At 40.1% G+C, this 15,761-nt stretch overlaps 1 protein-coding gene across 4 annotated transcripts in view; it reads right to left on the bottom strand.

The window, feature by feature from the left end:
* SYNDIG1 (synapse differentiation inducing 1) overlaps positions 1 to 11,242 on the bottom strand; it is a 475,803-nt gene extending 464,561 nt beyond the window's left edge. Inside the window, exon 1 of one of the 4 annotated variants that reach the window (XM_077282843.1) lies at positions 10,531 to 11,242. The gene's annotated coding sequence lies outside the window, so the exon portion shown is untranslated. The remainder of the gene's footprint in view (positions 1 to 10,530) is intronic. The other 3 variants (XM_077282842.1, XM_077282845.1, XM_077282844.1) reach the window with 3 other exon arrangements.
* Positions 11,243 to 15,761: the final 4,519 nt, after the last annotated feature.

Raw genomic sequence — 15,761 nt, 5'->3', positions numbered from 1 at the left:
AGTGGGCCTGTATATAGGGCTACAGATACTCACTGTGCTGTTTGGTGACATGGTATGTATCACACTCAACATGGACCAGAGGAAGCGAAGAAAAGAGTTGTCTCAGGAGATTAGGAAGAAAATTATAGACAAACATGCTAAAGGTAAAAGTTATAACACCATCTCCAAGCAGCTTGATGTTCCTGCGACTATAGTTGCACATATTATTCAGAAATTTAAGATCCATGGGGTGGTAGCCAACCTCCATGGAAGTGCCCGCAGGAGGAAAATTGATGACAAATAAAAGAGACAGATAATACAAATGGTAACAAAAGAGCCCAGAAAAGCTTCTAAACAGATTAAAGGTGAACTTCAAGCTCAAGGAACGTCAGTGTCAGATTGCACTATCCGTTGCTGTCTGAGCCTAAGTGGACTTCATGAGAGATGACCATCATTGCTGAAAAAAAATCATAAAAACGCCAGAATGGAACTTGCCAAACTACATATTGACAAGCCACAACGCTTCTTGGAGAATGTCCTATGGACAGATGAGACAAAAATGGAACTTTTTTGGCAAGGCACATCAGCTCTATGTTCACAGATGGAAAAATTAAGCATATCAGGAAAAGAACACTGTCCCTACTGTGAAACATGGTGGAGGCTGTGTTATGCTCTGGGGTTGCTTTGCTGCATCTGGCATAGGGTATATTAGCTGGCCTATATCTCAACCAAAACCTTATTGAGACTGTGGCGGTACTAAAGTATTATTTTATTTGCACTTTATTTTGTTTTTTTGCACCAGCACCTTATTGCACAGTTTTTTGCCCATTAGTAAGTGATTTTAAAGGGATAATAAAAGTTACGTTTTATACCATATCCTAAACCCGCTTATACATCTGGCACAGCGTGTCTAGAATCTGTGCAGGGTACAATGAAATCTCAAGAATATCAAGGGATTCTAGAGAGAAATATGCTGCCCAGTGTCAGAAAGCTTTGTCTCAGTCACAGGTCTTGCAACAGGATAATGACCCAAAACACACAGTTAAAAACACCCAAGAATGGCTACGAGGAAAACATTGGACTATTCTGAAGTGGCCTTCTGTGAACCGTGATCTAAATCCTATTGAGCATCTTTGGAAAGAGCTGAAATATGCCATCTGGAAAAGGCAACCTTCAAACACGAGACAACTGGAGCAGTTTGCTCTTGAGGAGTGGGCCAAAATACTTGTCGAGAAGTGCAGAAGTCTCATTGACAGTTACAGGAATCGTTTGATTGCAGTGATTGCCTCAAAAGGTTGTGCAACAAAATATTAAGTTAAGGGTACCATCATTTCTGTCCAGGCCTATTTCATGAGTTTTATTTTTTTTTAATTCTGTGGAAGCATGGTTGAAAAGCAATGTCTGACTTTCATTTGTTCATTTTCATAGATTTTTCATTTATTAATAATTTTGTCAGATTCCAGTTATTTCTGTGACCATTGTGGGTTTTTCTGTCATTAAACGAGGGGTGCCAACAATTTTGATCACGTTTGGATGCATACACAGGTTTAGGGAGAAAATTTCATGGGAGGGCTTCTTTAACCACAAGAATAACAGATCTTGACTATTGAACTAATATTTTCTATATACATAATGTCATGTGAGCATAAAATTCTGCAGAATTTCAGAACGTTTGCACGAAAAAATATCAATCCCACCTGTAGTTGACCCCTTCATCTTCCACATCAATGGCCTTTCTCTGCCTTCCTTTACATTTATTTGATGGCTTGAACTCTATCTTTCCGTGTAGGAAAGAGACAGGGAATACCCGTGAGACAAGCAATTACCAGTCTCATTAAAACTCTTCGATATAAAAGGCAAATGCAATCGCTTTAAAACACTTCACTAGAAAATCATACAAATATCCAATAAAAATCATGTAAATAAAAAATCAATGTACAAAGCCTCATGGTGCCTGGGACATGTGACTCTATAGGAATAAATTTGGCTTTGGATCGTTGCTATTTGATTCTGAAATGAAACAGAATTTATTCATTTTTCTGCTTATGGCTTTTCCTTGAGAAAACTCTTTTCTTATTAAATCTACTTATCATGTCTGGACTGGTATCACTCTAATACATGGAAGTAACACAACCCATAAAGCACAGATTGTCATGTCTATGTAAATTATACACGACTTATGGGAGTATTACAAGTGTGCGTTAATAGAAGGGTTCATATACTGTGAACCCAATAAAAGCGAGTTATCAAATATCGTTGTAACATCCTAGAAAGGATGCGTCATCACTCCCGACATGTTTCATTTAGTAAATACTTATAATTTACAGAGTATCCTTCCTGTTGTGTCAATCACATTTTATTATGTGTCCAAATGTATAAATAAGTTACCATGCCTCTTGTCCGTAGGGTGTGTCCCCCCGTACAGAGTATGATATGAGTGTCATCCGACTTTCTTGTATATGGAGAAAACTTAAAAAAAAAACAATTCTCCTTCTATTCCTTTCTGAAAGTCCTTAAAAATCGGATTTGATTTTTTCACGGACCTATTGATTTGCAATGCTGATGGTCCACGAAAAATCATGAAAAATCATGGACAAATGAACTGCCCCTTCGATTATCACAGGTGTTAGTGGTATTTGTGAAAGTCAGTGTTAGTTTAAAAAACAAATCGTAGCACCCAGTTAATACATTTCCATGATGAGTAACAGGAGTACCATATTAAGACAATATAAATTATTATCTAAGTTGATGGATGCGTTTGCCAGTATATATACATTCGAAGGACATCACAAATGTTCTTTACAAGTTTTTTTGTTTTATTTAAATTTTGCATGGTAAAAAAAAAAAAAAAAATTGCGATGTTTCCACGTTAGTAATTCTGGTGCTTCCCATTCCAGTTACTTAAGGAAACCTAGAACTTCTGTTACAGGAAGGGAAACATTGTCATACAGATGGTGCTACACCACTACCAGAAACCTGAAGATACCGTAATTGGTATGTCCGCCTTTCAGTACCACATTACAGCCGAGCAGCTCTGGAAATACATTACATGACTTATCTTGTACTGATCCAGAATTATAGCCTGTAGTTTAGTTCAGAGCTGAAATCCCAATTTTGCTAGTTGTCACTGGAAACAACCAATGAGCAATAAATTGATTCTGCAACTAATTGTGACTTAGTTCTGCATCTGATAAAGAGAAGTGCTAAGTGGGTTCTATAACTGGATGAAAATAGGTACTAACAACTTTCTAGGAAATGTTTTATTTATTTATTTTATTTTTTAAATTGTAAAAATAGGTTACTGGAAATAATGGATTTGCCAAAATTTGTGCACAAATAATTTTGGAAAAAAGTCTTAATAAAATTTGGCAAAACGGCACATGCAACATTTTTCAAAAGTCAAGCTTCAAAATGCATTTGATTTCTTACTAAGGTAAGGTGGCCAGCGAAATCCACATTTTTGTAAATGAATGAATTCCTTGCCCTGGGATTGCTCATATCTGCATATCTGTGCTTTTTAACATGACGATAAATAAACGTCAAGTTTTAAGAATCATATCTCCCGAGGTCGCTGGAGACAACTTTTCTTGCACGTTGGATTTCTATACCGCCAGGACCAGGGTGGCTCTGTGCGCCGATGACCAGCCAAGGAACCGGGACATAACAGGGTGAGCTGAACATTTTTCTTTTTATATATTTACTAAACAGGGTCCACCATTTTTTAGATATTTGGCACATCTTTTGACTTCCTTGTCTAATTGCTAGACATTAGTAAATCTGCTCCTATATCTTTTTTGAAAAATACAAAAATATCAAGTGTATACATACAGTCTATATTAAAATATAGAGTTCAAGAGTTTTTAGCTATCTGCATTTCCATTGACTTGTACATGGAAAGCACCCAACATGAATTGCAAATGAGGATGATGGAACTGTCATTTTCTCAGAGTAATAGGTAAATTGTGAATTCCAAACAATGTAATATCAAAGCAATGGGAACATTTGCAAGAATCGTATTCTGAGAAAAATGTTCTTATAAGAAAACAGCCATGAGTCACCCTCTCGTCTTCCTGCAATCAGGATTTCACTGCTCTGGCTAGAAAACACATTGAAGGGTTACTGCGATCACCGCTGGTATTAACATCAGAGATATCTGCAATCACTCCAAATGTAAAGAAGGTAAATGCTGAGAAAATAGAATATCAAAAGAACATTCTGACTTTGTTGTTTACCAGCCATGGAGGACATGAAGGGGGTATTTTTATTTTGGCACTGGGACCATCATCCACATTTTTTTTACATTTGTATTACAGTCTGTATTTGTCTGTTTAAAGGGAACATTTAAGGCATCAACAGATTATGTCCAGTAAATGCGGATCCCATTGCCGAAACCCGCATTTTTGTGAGGAATAGGACTCTGACAGGTAGCCGTTCATATGTAGCGCTCTCCATTCATGTATATGTGAGAAGTGACTTTGAAAGGTGCCATAGATATAGTTGTATAATCCTTTGAGCTATGACAGTGCTTGTTACCCTGTGTACTGCCTGTCGTGAGGAGTTGACATGATACTTACCGTACGTTTTATTCGCCATTTACTTTACTGTTGTAGTAACTTGTACCAGTGGTGTAGCATGGGGGCCATAGACACACCAAATTCTGTGGGGAAGCCAAATTGCGGACCTCCTTGAGTGGTAAATATGATAAAATATGGCACGATCAGTTCCAAGGGAATCTTCCCTGGGCAGCAGGACAGTGCTTGGGAGCAGTTAGTGCCTGGCACCCAGCAAGCACTAACTTCAGAATATGGCAGCTCACTTGCTTATGACTGCAGTATTTGCACAAATTACCAGTTAACTGCAGCAAAGCTCAACAGTATGGCCGGTGTTACACTTACAACTGCAATGCGAGAAACTTGCGTGAGTCTCTTGCATTAATACCCGACACTGTTCAGACCGGAGCATTCAGCTGCATGGATATACATGCAGCTGCACACTCCAGTCCCGAGTGCCGGTGGCAGTGCCCGGTATTGAGGCAAGAGACTCGCGGGAGTTTCTCGCATTGGAGTTGCAAGTGTGACGCCGGCCTATAAATTACTTTATCATCAGTTGCTGCGCTCTGCATTGGCAGAAATGACAAAAAGCTCTGTATAATTATTATGACAGTTACTATAATAATTATACTCAACATGTTGTCATCGTGTTCTCTGTCTATACAGACCGTAGCAGCATGGTAATGTCATCTCGTCTGCTGAGTTTTCCTGCGCTGCTGCATAGGCCGCAACAGAGATACTGTATGACAATCTGTGAAGACTGCATAAAATACAGGATGGGGCATAGGGCACTATTCTCAGGGCACACTGTAGTACGCAATGGCACTATACTCAATCGAGGGGAGTAAATAAACTCAGGACCTGCTAACTATTCACCTGCAGCACAGATGGACCCTATATCAATCGACTCTTTATTAAAAGGTCCATCTGGGTTCAGGTTTGCCTCAGTTATGTTGGTTAAAACATTTTCTGCATGCATAACTTTCTTGCTTTCTAAAAACTGGCACAAAATGAACTGCTTAATTATCAATGGGGTCCCTCTGGTTGAGATTGCGTAACTGATAAAAATGGCTATTTTTGCAACTCGTTTCTGTTTGTAACTCTAAACGGACAAATGGAAAGCACGAAAATGTGAACTTAACCTTAATTTACAATACATGCACTTGAGGAATAAGGGATCCACAGAGTGAACTGGTGGTATGGACTCAGGGAGTGATTATGGTCCATGGGTTAGGGGTGCACAATACTTACCTTGGCCTGGACCTTGCCTGTACTATAACAGTGGTAAGTAATATGTTTATTACACCTGCCCACAGTATTATTATGCGGCACCATTTCACACCAGTATACCACTAAAAGATGCCGAAATCCATGAGCTTTTCAATTAAAAATAAGAACTGAGATTCATTGTGCTTACAGATATATAGCTACATAGCACATTTGTTGTAATCTAACATCCCTTCAGTCCCACTCTTAGTAGACTCGAGCATAAGTTTCCCTTTTCTTTCTAGGCAGCCATGGTTTTCTCAGGCGTCAAGAAAGCCTAGGTAACATTATAGACTTCATCATAATAAAAAAAAACTATCCCAATAAAGCCATTAAAGGGAAACTTGGTGAAGGTTGTTCTTTGTTAAAGGTCAGTAAGGTACTGTAGCACTGCATTAAGAAGAATGTCAAGTGTATTTCATTTTATTTCAATTTTTAGATGTCAAATTGTAGAAGAGAAATAACAGGACATATTTATCAAGCTAAATGCGTCAGAATTCTGTTGTAATTTGTGCCAAAAAAATGTCTTCAAGACTTATACTTATATGTATCATGGGCTCCTCTATGGCCATGATCATAAAAATGTCCATTGACTGATAGGGTTTCCAGAGGGACAGTACTACGCTCCCCCAGAAACACATTGCATACAGAACAGTGTCTGTGTGTATATCGTTGGTGTCCTGCCTCATCTAGGCTTCCTGTAGTATAATAGAGATATCCATTGTCATTAAAAGTGTTTTCCGCTCAAGATTTTACATCCTCTTCATATGGTAGGGACATGTGTCTGCTACAACATATCAATGGCTACAGCGGTCACATGCCCGTCCAGGCAGAAAGAAGCACTGGATTGATTTTTTCTTTATTCACCACATGCTGTATTGTTTATTAAAATATCTTCAAGGCCTTGATGGTCAAAGAAATGTTTTCATTTTTGTCTTACCATATTTCAGCAGCCATAACAGACACCATAATTCCAGAGATGCGTCGTTTACTTGGTGGCTTGCTGCAGTTTTGATAAAATTCCTGTTTTATCTGATGCAGATCTACCAGTTGTCTCAATGTTGAGCTCTGTACTAGCCACCACCATACCACTGTTTGGCAGCTTTCTGTGAACACTGTGCATAGGCAGAAACATGCCAGTTAGTGCAGGGAACAGGGATATATAGAACACATGAATATGGATCACTACATGGTAGCAGAATTACTAGTCCTCCAGGGATAATCTCCTGTTGATAAAACAGTGATTTTATCAAAACTATAGCAAGCAGCCCAGTAAGCGATATATCAATGGAATTAGGGTCTCTGTCTCTTCATTATGTTGTTCTCAGATTAGGTTGGAAAATACTGGTGACAAATTCTCATTAATGGGATTTTCCATAGGGTCGCTGAGTAAATTATGCTGTCAATTTGGACATAGCCTCTCACTGATTGTTGTGGGCATAACATCAGCACTGCAGACAAAAACCAACACCATGCGCAGTGGCGGAAACTCAGGTCTGGACCTGGGAAAGGGGAGCAAGTCACAAAACAAACTTCAGCCAGGGGACATGGCTTTTTCAGAAAGCAGAAAATCACTTTATAGGATTTCTGGTTTACATGTTTATTTTAAATGTATAATGTATTAGAATACCGTACTTCTATATAACACTGTCTGGGTCTAGGTTAGTATGACATTAGCTGTGTCCTCAGAGAAGGCTTAGTATATGTGACAGTGCTGGGTACATTTTTAGGTCCCCATGGCGAAATACACTGGGGATCCTCAGTCCTTAATCACTGAAAAAACTGGTGACACAATCAATCAAAAGATGGAAGCTCTATAAATAATGCAGCGGTCTCACTTAATTGCTAAATGGTTGGTAAAGCATGGTACTGTAGAATAAAGCCTCTGTATGGTTACTGTAAAATTAACTGGTACATTGTTTTCCTTCTAATGATCACAAGATGGCTCTTCTAACTGTGTCCAAGTCTACACGGCAAAGCTGAATACTGAGCTGCAGTAAACAGGAAATGACAGTGAATTCTGACAGCTCCAGGGACTATTGTGAATAAAGTTTGCCATTTTACAGGACAGGGACTGACTGAATTGTGTGGCCAGAACTGAGAGTTTCGGTTAAAATTTTGCCTCTTAATTGTAAGCAGCACCTAAACTAAAATTGGGCTCAAAACACAAATGAGGGGCAATTTTTTTTATTATACTTCTCTGTGTAGGTTTCACTCCTGGTGTTGGGTTACAGGTAATGATGTAATATACTGACCATAAACTTACATGTGAAATTATTCTTAGGCTGGAATCACATGTAGCTTTATTTTTGCAATTTTTGAGACGATACCAAGAATGAGTGGCTAGAAATTATATAAGGGACCGACTGATATGTCAACTCTCTTTTGTATCTACTCCTGCTCTAAAAACATATATATCAAAAATTGCATGTGTAAACCCAGCCTCCATTTTAGAGGGATTGCATACTTTTATAGAAATACCAAGAAATCTTTATTTTATATTTTGTGCTAATTTTCCTCATCAGTAATAAAGGGTTAAAGGGATATTATGATCCCAGACACTTGTGGCATATTAACATACCCCCGTCTCAAAGCTATTGTGAATGGAGATCACATTGTGTCATAATGCTAAAAACCCAAGTAATCAGCTACAATCTGCAGAGGGAACATAGCAGCAAGTGTTCAATTTCCCCCACAGCGACGCCACAGGACAAATAAGGTACTACACCTAGCCCAAAAAAACCAATGCGCCATCCATATAATTGTATGAGAAAAGAAACTATGGAGCAACACTGTCCAAATAAATCATTAACAAATATATAAATTTATTCAATAAAGTCATAATTGCTTACAATAATTAAAGTCATTATACAAAGTACATATAAATACAAGAGACCAAAAACAAGGAGATCAGGTAGAGGATGACTACTGTGTCCAGATAGTAGTAAGCCGTTATATGGTATAATGCATAGTGCAAGGTAACAAAGGGCAAGATGTAGACCAATGAAATAGACATCGCTATATAGCAAATAATACTAATGCTAGTGCACCTTTTGTCCATACAGGTCCAGATCCCCCTAATCCTAGTGCTTACCCATGCTGTGCTGCTCAGGACATGCGCCACACTACCCCAACGCGCGTTTCGCGTTTGCTTCTTCAGGGTGCTGTGATGTGCCACCACGTCCAGAGCAAGACACACTCATTGTAGCTGAACGTGGTTCTGGTTGATATTTGGAGCCACCATCTATTAATACATAATCTATTAATTAAGATATTTGAAACAGTTTTCTAAATTGCTCGACCTCTTCACTGCTATTCAATTAAAGCAGGATCAGATTTTATTTTATCTTGATGTCCATAAAGTCAGGTTTATCTACCTATAATGTTTATGCTGATGATATCATCATAACTAGCCTTCTCAGAAAAAAAAATTGCCATAGCCCTACACATAGTGGCAGGTTTGCATTTCTAGTAAGTGATAGAGTGAATGGGTTTTGTTCCAATGATTTCCCCAAGGAACACGGGAAGATTGTCGACATTCTCCAGGAAAAAGGATCATCAAACAGGCAATTATGCTAAGTGTAAAGGACAATGTGTCTTTGTGCATGCCTCCTGCCTCTTTTATGCAAAATAAAGATTTATTGTAGAAATCTTTATCCTACAAATCATTTCGCTACTGAAAACAGATCAGAAGTTGCATTAATATGGACATAAACCCATGGAAAACCGCAATACGTAGATAGCGTAAACCATTCTTGCAAGAATTACTGAAGTAATTTGTATATTATTATATATTTGTAGACTTTTTTAATATTGGCATTACAATATACACTGTGTTAATACTAGAGTTAGTAAGCAGTTTACAACATTTATATCACCATATACCCTTTATATATAAAATGGATATTTATCAATAATAATTGTACAGCGCCATCATATTGTGCCGATCTCAATAAAACATAGGGTAATAAAGAACATAAAGGAACTTCAAGATATTAAACAATTATCAAAGCAAAACAGCTTCTTGGATGATACAATCGCAGTGATCCTTGCCCAGAAGAGCTTACAATCTAAAGGAGCAGATCTAGACAAAAGTTTACTTTTAGGCATTGCCAGCCTCCAGCCTCGGCAACCTGCTGTGCCAGGAAGACTTTCTTGGGTTAAGTGTTACACTTTAGAGAAAGCCCATCACAGTCCAGATATTTAGAAGGTACAAGTACAGCAGCAAATAAGAATAGAAGCAGGAAGACTAAAGGGACCAGTCTGACTCCTGCAGATGCTAAGTTTGCAGGAATAATACATCTTGACTTTTGTTTACAAATACAGGGAATTTGCTACAAAGTTCTTCCTCCAACATAAATATAATAGATTTCCCCACAATCCAATCATGGACTAATAACCATCCATGCAAGTGATATGTTAGTAACACCCTGGTGCAGTAATGCTGCTCACAACCTGCAGTGGTCTCCTGAAGGGAATCCTGAGTGGTCACAGACATTGATCCACAGTCCTGTGGATACTGGGCTGCCTGACATTACAGTTCCCTGCACAAATAGGCTGGAAGCTCAGATGCAGGCAGCATATTAACTTCTCTCTAATAAACAACCTATGTGCTGCATTACCAACAGCATGAAGCCCAGATCCATCACATGCAATGCTCACACATAGACTGCAGCATGCAGGTACAATGGGGGTATACAGCATACATTGGACTTAATGACGAGGGGGGTCTTACCTTAGCAAGGTGAAGAACCTCACAGCAGTGGCTAAAAGTTAATTGTGGAATAGCTGCTCCATCTGATCCATGGATGTGATAGGATTCAGTCTTGGACTTGTTGGTTGAGGATGTAGCTATCAGCCCAAATTGCACAGCAATAATAATCAGCAATGAGCTCCCAATACACAGCAGATACAGGAGATGGAGATGAACCTGAATTGGCCAGAGGTGGGAAGGAGGGGTCCATACAAGAGGAACACAAGAAGAAAGAATGAAGAAGGCTTTGCAGGTCTTCCACTGTCAACTGCAATGAATGGGATAAGAATATACAAGATGAATGGGGGCCAACTTTTCTACTGCAGCAGCCCTGCTTGACTGTTTAATACATTTGCAGCTTTTCCTGAGGCTCAGCAGAGGGATGAAGAAATAGATGTATATAATAAGGAGAGGCTGGATGAGGTGGGAGATAAGGGCAGCAGCCACTGCCAGGCTGACAGTAATTTACAGCCCCTGCACAGGAGAGGTAGAGAGACATGGAGGGAGGAGGATCCTTCTTGGTCTTAAAGAGAGCTGGGCTGCAACTGATCTCATTCGCCTGCTCATTGTGAAGGAGCTAGGGAGATATTTCACCCATGGATACAGAAATCCCTGCCATAGGAATAAGTGTTTTATGCCACTGCATTATGTATGGTCTGTGTAGCTTTTGCTCCCCTGTGATCAGGATCAGGATTGGATTCCTCAGTCTGCGCACGTTCCACCTTTAATGTTCCTGTCCTGCAACTAAATTCATCAGAGCAGGAATCATCCTCATGTATATTGTATAGCGGTGCAATAGAGGAGCTGCACATTGTGACGGCTGCATGGAGAGGCTCAGTGTCAGGGTGACTTCCTCCGCTGCTGTCATTTCTCCAGTGCACTTTAGCGCCACTTAAAATAGTTGTGATTGTATTTATCTAGGAGGCGATAATGTCTCCTGACTGCACATTCCCATCCTTAAGGTGGGCACCTTGCCATAAGGAGGAATTTACACCAGAGGTGTCACTGTCACATGAATCTGTCACTTACATAAATCTAACTGAAGGGTAATTGCCATAAGTACATTGGCACTTTGTTTTTGTAAATTGATCTACTGACGTGAGAACATTAGGAAAGAACCAGACAGGCGATCGCTAAAACAAAGAACCTATGATGACCCAACAGGAAACCACTGATGGATCCAAAAGGACATGGTATTCTACTCTGATCTTGTGATCACTGAGGGAAAATAAATATTTGCATGAAAAGAATAAAACACTAATACAATAATAATAATCATCAATAAGAACCTCCATATATAGGAGATTTATGCTGTTACAGGGGCACAGTTATAATACACCCACAGAGTAATAAAACACCTGTGTCTAAGCAAGGGTGTAATTGGGGGTCTACTGGGAGGGCATCTGCTTTGGGCTCTGGATGCTTGGGGAGGCCATCGAGCCACCATACCCTGTAAGTTTATATACAGGAGTAGGGCAATGTTCAAAAATCTGCCTCAGTAAATTACAAGCTAGTTATGACTTAAATGTGGGGATGGGTGGGTTGAATTCCAATTCTGCAGTATTACTCTTCAAAGCTAAAGCTTTCCTGGCATTCTTATCTGGCTAAATGTTTGTATGTGGCTGGTGATTTTCATTCTGGGAGATGGAGTCTTTACAGCAGGTGCTGTACAGTAATCCTCCCAGTGCATTACACTGTATATACACTGCATTACACTTTAATTGTTACTTGTCAACACTGGCATAATGTGAGGTTTATGACTCCTAACTCACATGCAAGGAGGGGCAACTACCTCCCTGTTAGTACCAAGTCCCATAGTAAAAAAAAAAAGTCCTGGATAACTCCTTTAATAATATTGGAATCCAACAAGTACTGTTTCTCCTTGCAGAGAGTGACATATTAAGCACGAAGAGACAATTTGCATATTTCCCAGAGGAGCATTGCGGCTTTAAGTCTCCTCACCTCGACATGCTTAACATGTCACTCTCTGCAAGGAGAAACGATACTTCTTGGATCCCGGTCAGACGCCTCTCTCACAGCCAAATCAGATCTCCACTTTGCACTGACGAGGGGCAGTACCCCGAAACACAATGTCTGCAAATTGAGAATCTGGTTTGGCTTTTATCCTAAGTCATGTGACAAGGCTCGTTAAAGGGTCAACATTGACTGTTAGGATTGCTACTTCCAATAGGTGATGCTAGAGTTCTAGTCCTCCTCCTCTCTGAGGTGACAATTTTAATAATATTGGTAATTTCTTATGGGCCAAAAGGACTTTTTGGGTCTCCCTAGACTCCAGGACCCTGGTGTGACTGCAACCCCTGCACTCATTTTAGTTAAACGCCTGCTTGTTAAATTTATTGTAGTAATAACCTACAGAATTTTGAATCTAGCTCTGGATTATTTTATTCCAAATGGAATATGGGAGGTAGTGGAAATTAACCACGAAGTATAATTACAACTATCTTTACCAAAGTATGACATTGAAATTAATTGTTAAGTTGGACCATTGAAGTAACTAGCCATGTGATGAGGAACTGTGCTGTGGTCTTATCGACAGTGGTCTGTACCAGAAGATGAATGAAGAGACTGTGTGCCTTCAAAACATGTTGAACTCTACATCTGTGAGTGCTTATTGTGGACTTCTCCTCTAAGAGAGTAATTGAGGACTGGTCCACATGTGATATACTACAAGATGGCCCTCAATAACCACCCAGAATCCAAGGCTGCTGGAATGTGTATATGGCAGATGGAAACCACTAACTGGATCAAAAAGACAGCTCAGGTAGGTCCTTGTACCTGAGAAACTGTGTGACTTCTGGTGGTGTAACCATAAAGCTCTGTGCCTTCTAATAGTGTAAACAGGACCGCCATCAGTGCATTACTGCCCTTACTGTTGTATGGGGCCCGGCGAGCAGAGGGGACCTGCAGCGGGCCCCCTCTCTTCTACTTACCGGGCCCACTTCAGTAATTAATCGTGGGTCCACAGACACACATTCAGTTTAAATCTGTTGCCATTCATTTAACAGCTGCCAGCCAATCACAGGCCGGCAGCTGATGTCAGCGCTCATGTCGCTGACTCGCTGGCGTATGACTTCACTGTCATACGCCGGAACAAAGGTATGCACTTTTCAGATGAATCTAGCAGATGACCTCAGCCAGATAAGGAGAAACTTGCTTTTTTTTTGTGAAGCCGCACCATAGGGTGCATTACACTACTGTGGGGGGGATGCATTATACTACTATGGTGCTGCATTATACTGCTATGGGGTGCATTATATGACTATGGGGGTGCATTGAGCTATTATGGGGGTGTATTATACCACTATGGAGGTGCATTTTACTGTTATGGGGATGCATTATACTACTATGGGGTGAATTATGCTACTATGGCGGCGCATTATACTACTATGGGGCTGCATTACCCTGCTATGAGGGTGCATTATACTACTATGGAGCTGCACAGTCCCTTTTTTCTTCATCTGGCGTAGTGTAGAGGTTGGGGAAAAATTTGGTGGTGTGCACTGGATGAAGATGAAAGACGAAGATGAAGGACACCGGTGAGTCAGTGTGTTACCTGCACATTGACACTATACACTGTATACTATATACAGAGGTCCTGTGTATAATGTCATCAATGATCACTGTATTATCTGTGCAGTAACACTATATACAGAGCTCCTGTGTAGAATGTCACTGGTGATCACTGTACGTTACCTGTACACCGACACTATTTGCAGAGCTCCTATCTGTAATTTTACTGGTGATCACTGTATTACCTGCACACTGACACTACACTGTGTGCAGAATTATTAGGCAAGTTGTATTTTGATCACATACTTTTTATACATGTTGTCCTACTCCAAGCTGTTCAGGCTTGAGAGCCAACTACCAATTAAATAAATCAGGTGATGTGCATCTCTGTAATGAGGACAGGTGTTGTGTAATGATATCAAAACTCTATATAAGGTGTCCTTAATTATTAGGCAACTTCCTTTCCTTTGGCAAAATGGGCCAGAAGAGAGATTTGACGGGCTCAGAAAAGTCCAAAATTGTGAGATGTCTTGCAGAGGGATGCAGCAGTCTTGAAATTGCCAAACATTTGAAGCGTGATCACTGAACAATCAAGCGTTTCATGGCAAATAGCCAACAGGGTCGCAAGAAGCGTGTTGGGCAAATAAGGCGCAAAATAACTGCCCATGAATTAAGGAAAATCAAGCGTGAAGCTGCCAAGATGCCATTTGCCACCAGTTTTGCCATCTTTCAGAGCTGCAACGTTACTGGAGTAACAAAAAGCACAAGGTGTGCAATACTCAGGGACAACGTAAGGAAGGCTGAAAAACGACCACCTTTGAACAAGAAACATAAGATAAAACGTCAAGACTGAGCCAAGAAATATCTTAACACTGACTTTTCAAAGGTTTTATGGACTGATGAAATGAGAGTGACTCTTGATGGGCCAGAGGCTGGATCAGTAAAGGGCAGAGAGCTCCACTCCGACTCAGATGCCAGCAAGGTGGAGGTGGGGTACTAGTATGGGCTGGTATCATCAAAGATCAACTTGTGGGACCTTTTCGGGTTGAGGATGGAGTGAATCTCAACTCCCAGACCTACTGCCAGTTTCTGGAAGACAACTTCTTCAAGCAGTAGTACAGAAAGAAGTTGGTATCGTTCAAGAAAAACATGATTTTCATGCAGGACAATGCTCCATCACATGCCTCCAAATACTCCACAGCATGGCTGGCCAGTAAAGGTCTCAAAGAAGAAAAAATAATGACATGGCCCCCTTTTCTGAACCCCATAGAGAACCTGAACCTGTGGTCCCTCATAAAATGTGAGATCTACAAGGAGGGAAAAGAGTACACCTCTCAGAACAGTGTCTGGGAGGCTGTGGTGGCTGCTGCACGCAATGTTGGTCGTAAACAGATCAAGCAACTGACAGAATCTATGGATGGAAGGCTGCTGAGTGTCATTATAAAGAAAGGTGGCTATATTGGTCACTTATATGTTGGGGTTTTGTTTTTGCAGGTTAGAAATGTTTATTTCTAAATTTTATCCAGTTATATTGGCTTACCTGGTGAAAATAAACAAGTGAGATGGGAATATATTTGGTTTTTATTAAGTTGCCTAATAATTCTGCACAGTAATAGTTACCTGCACAAACAGATATCCTCCTATGATAGCCAAATCTAAAAAAAACCCACTGCAACTTCCAA

The sequence above is a fragment of the Ranitomeya variabilis genome, chromosome 2 (genome assembly GCF_051348905.1).
Source record: "Ranitomeya variabilis isolate aRanVar5 chromosome 2, aRanVar5.hap1, whole genome shotgun sequence".
Taxonomy (NCBI): Eukaryota; Metazoa; Chordata; class Amphibia; order Anura; family Dendrobatidae; genus Ranitomeya; species Ranitomeya variabilis.
The sequence above is the reverse complement of the archived record's forward strand: the minus strand, read 5'-3'. Positions and strand labels throughout refer to the sequence as shown.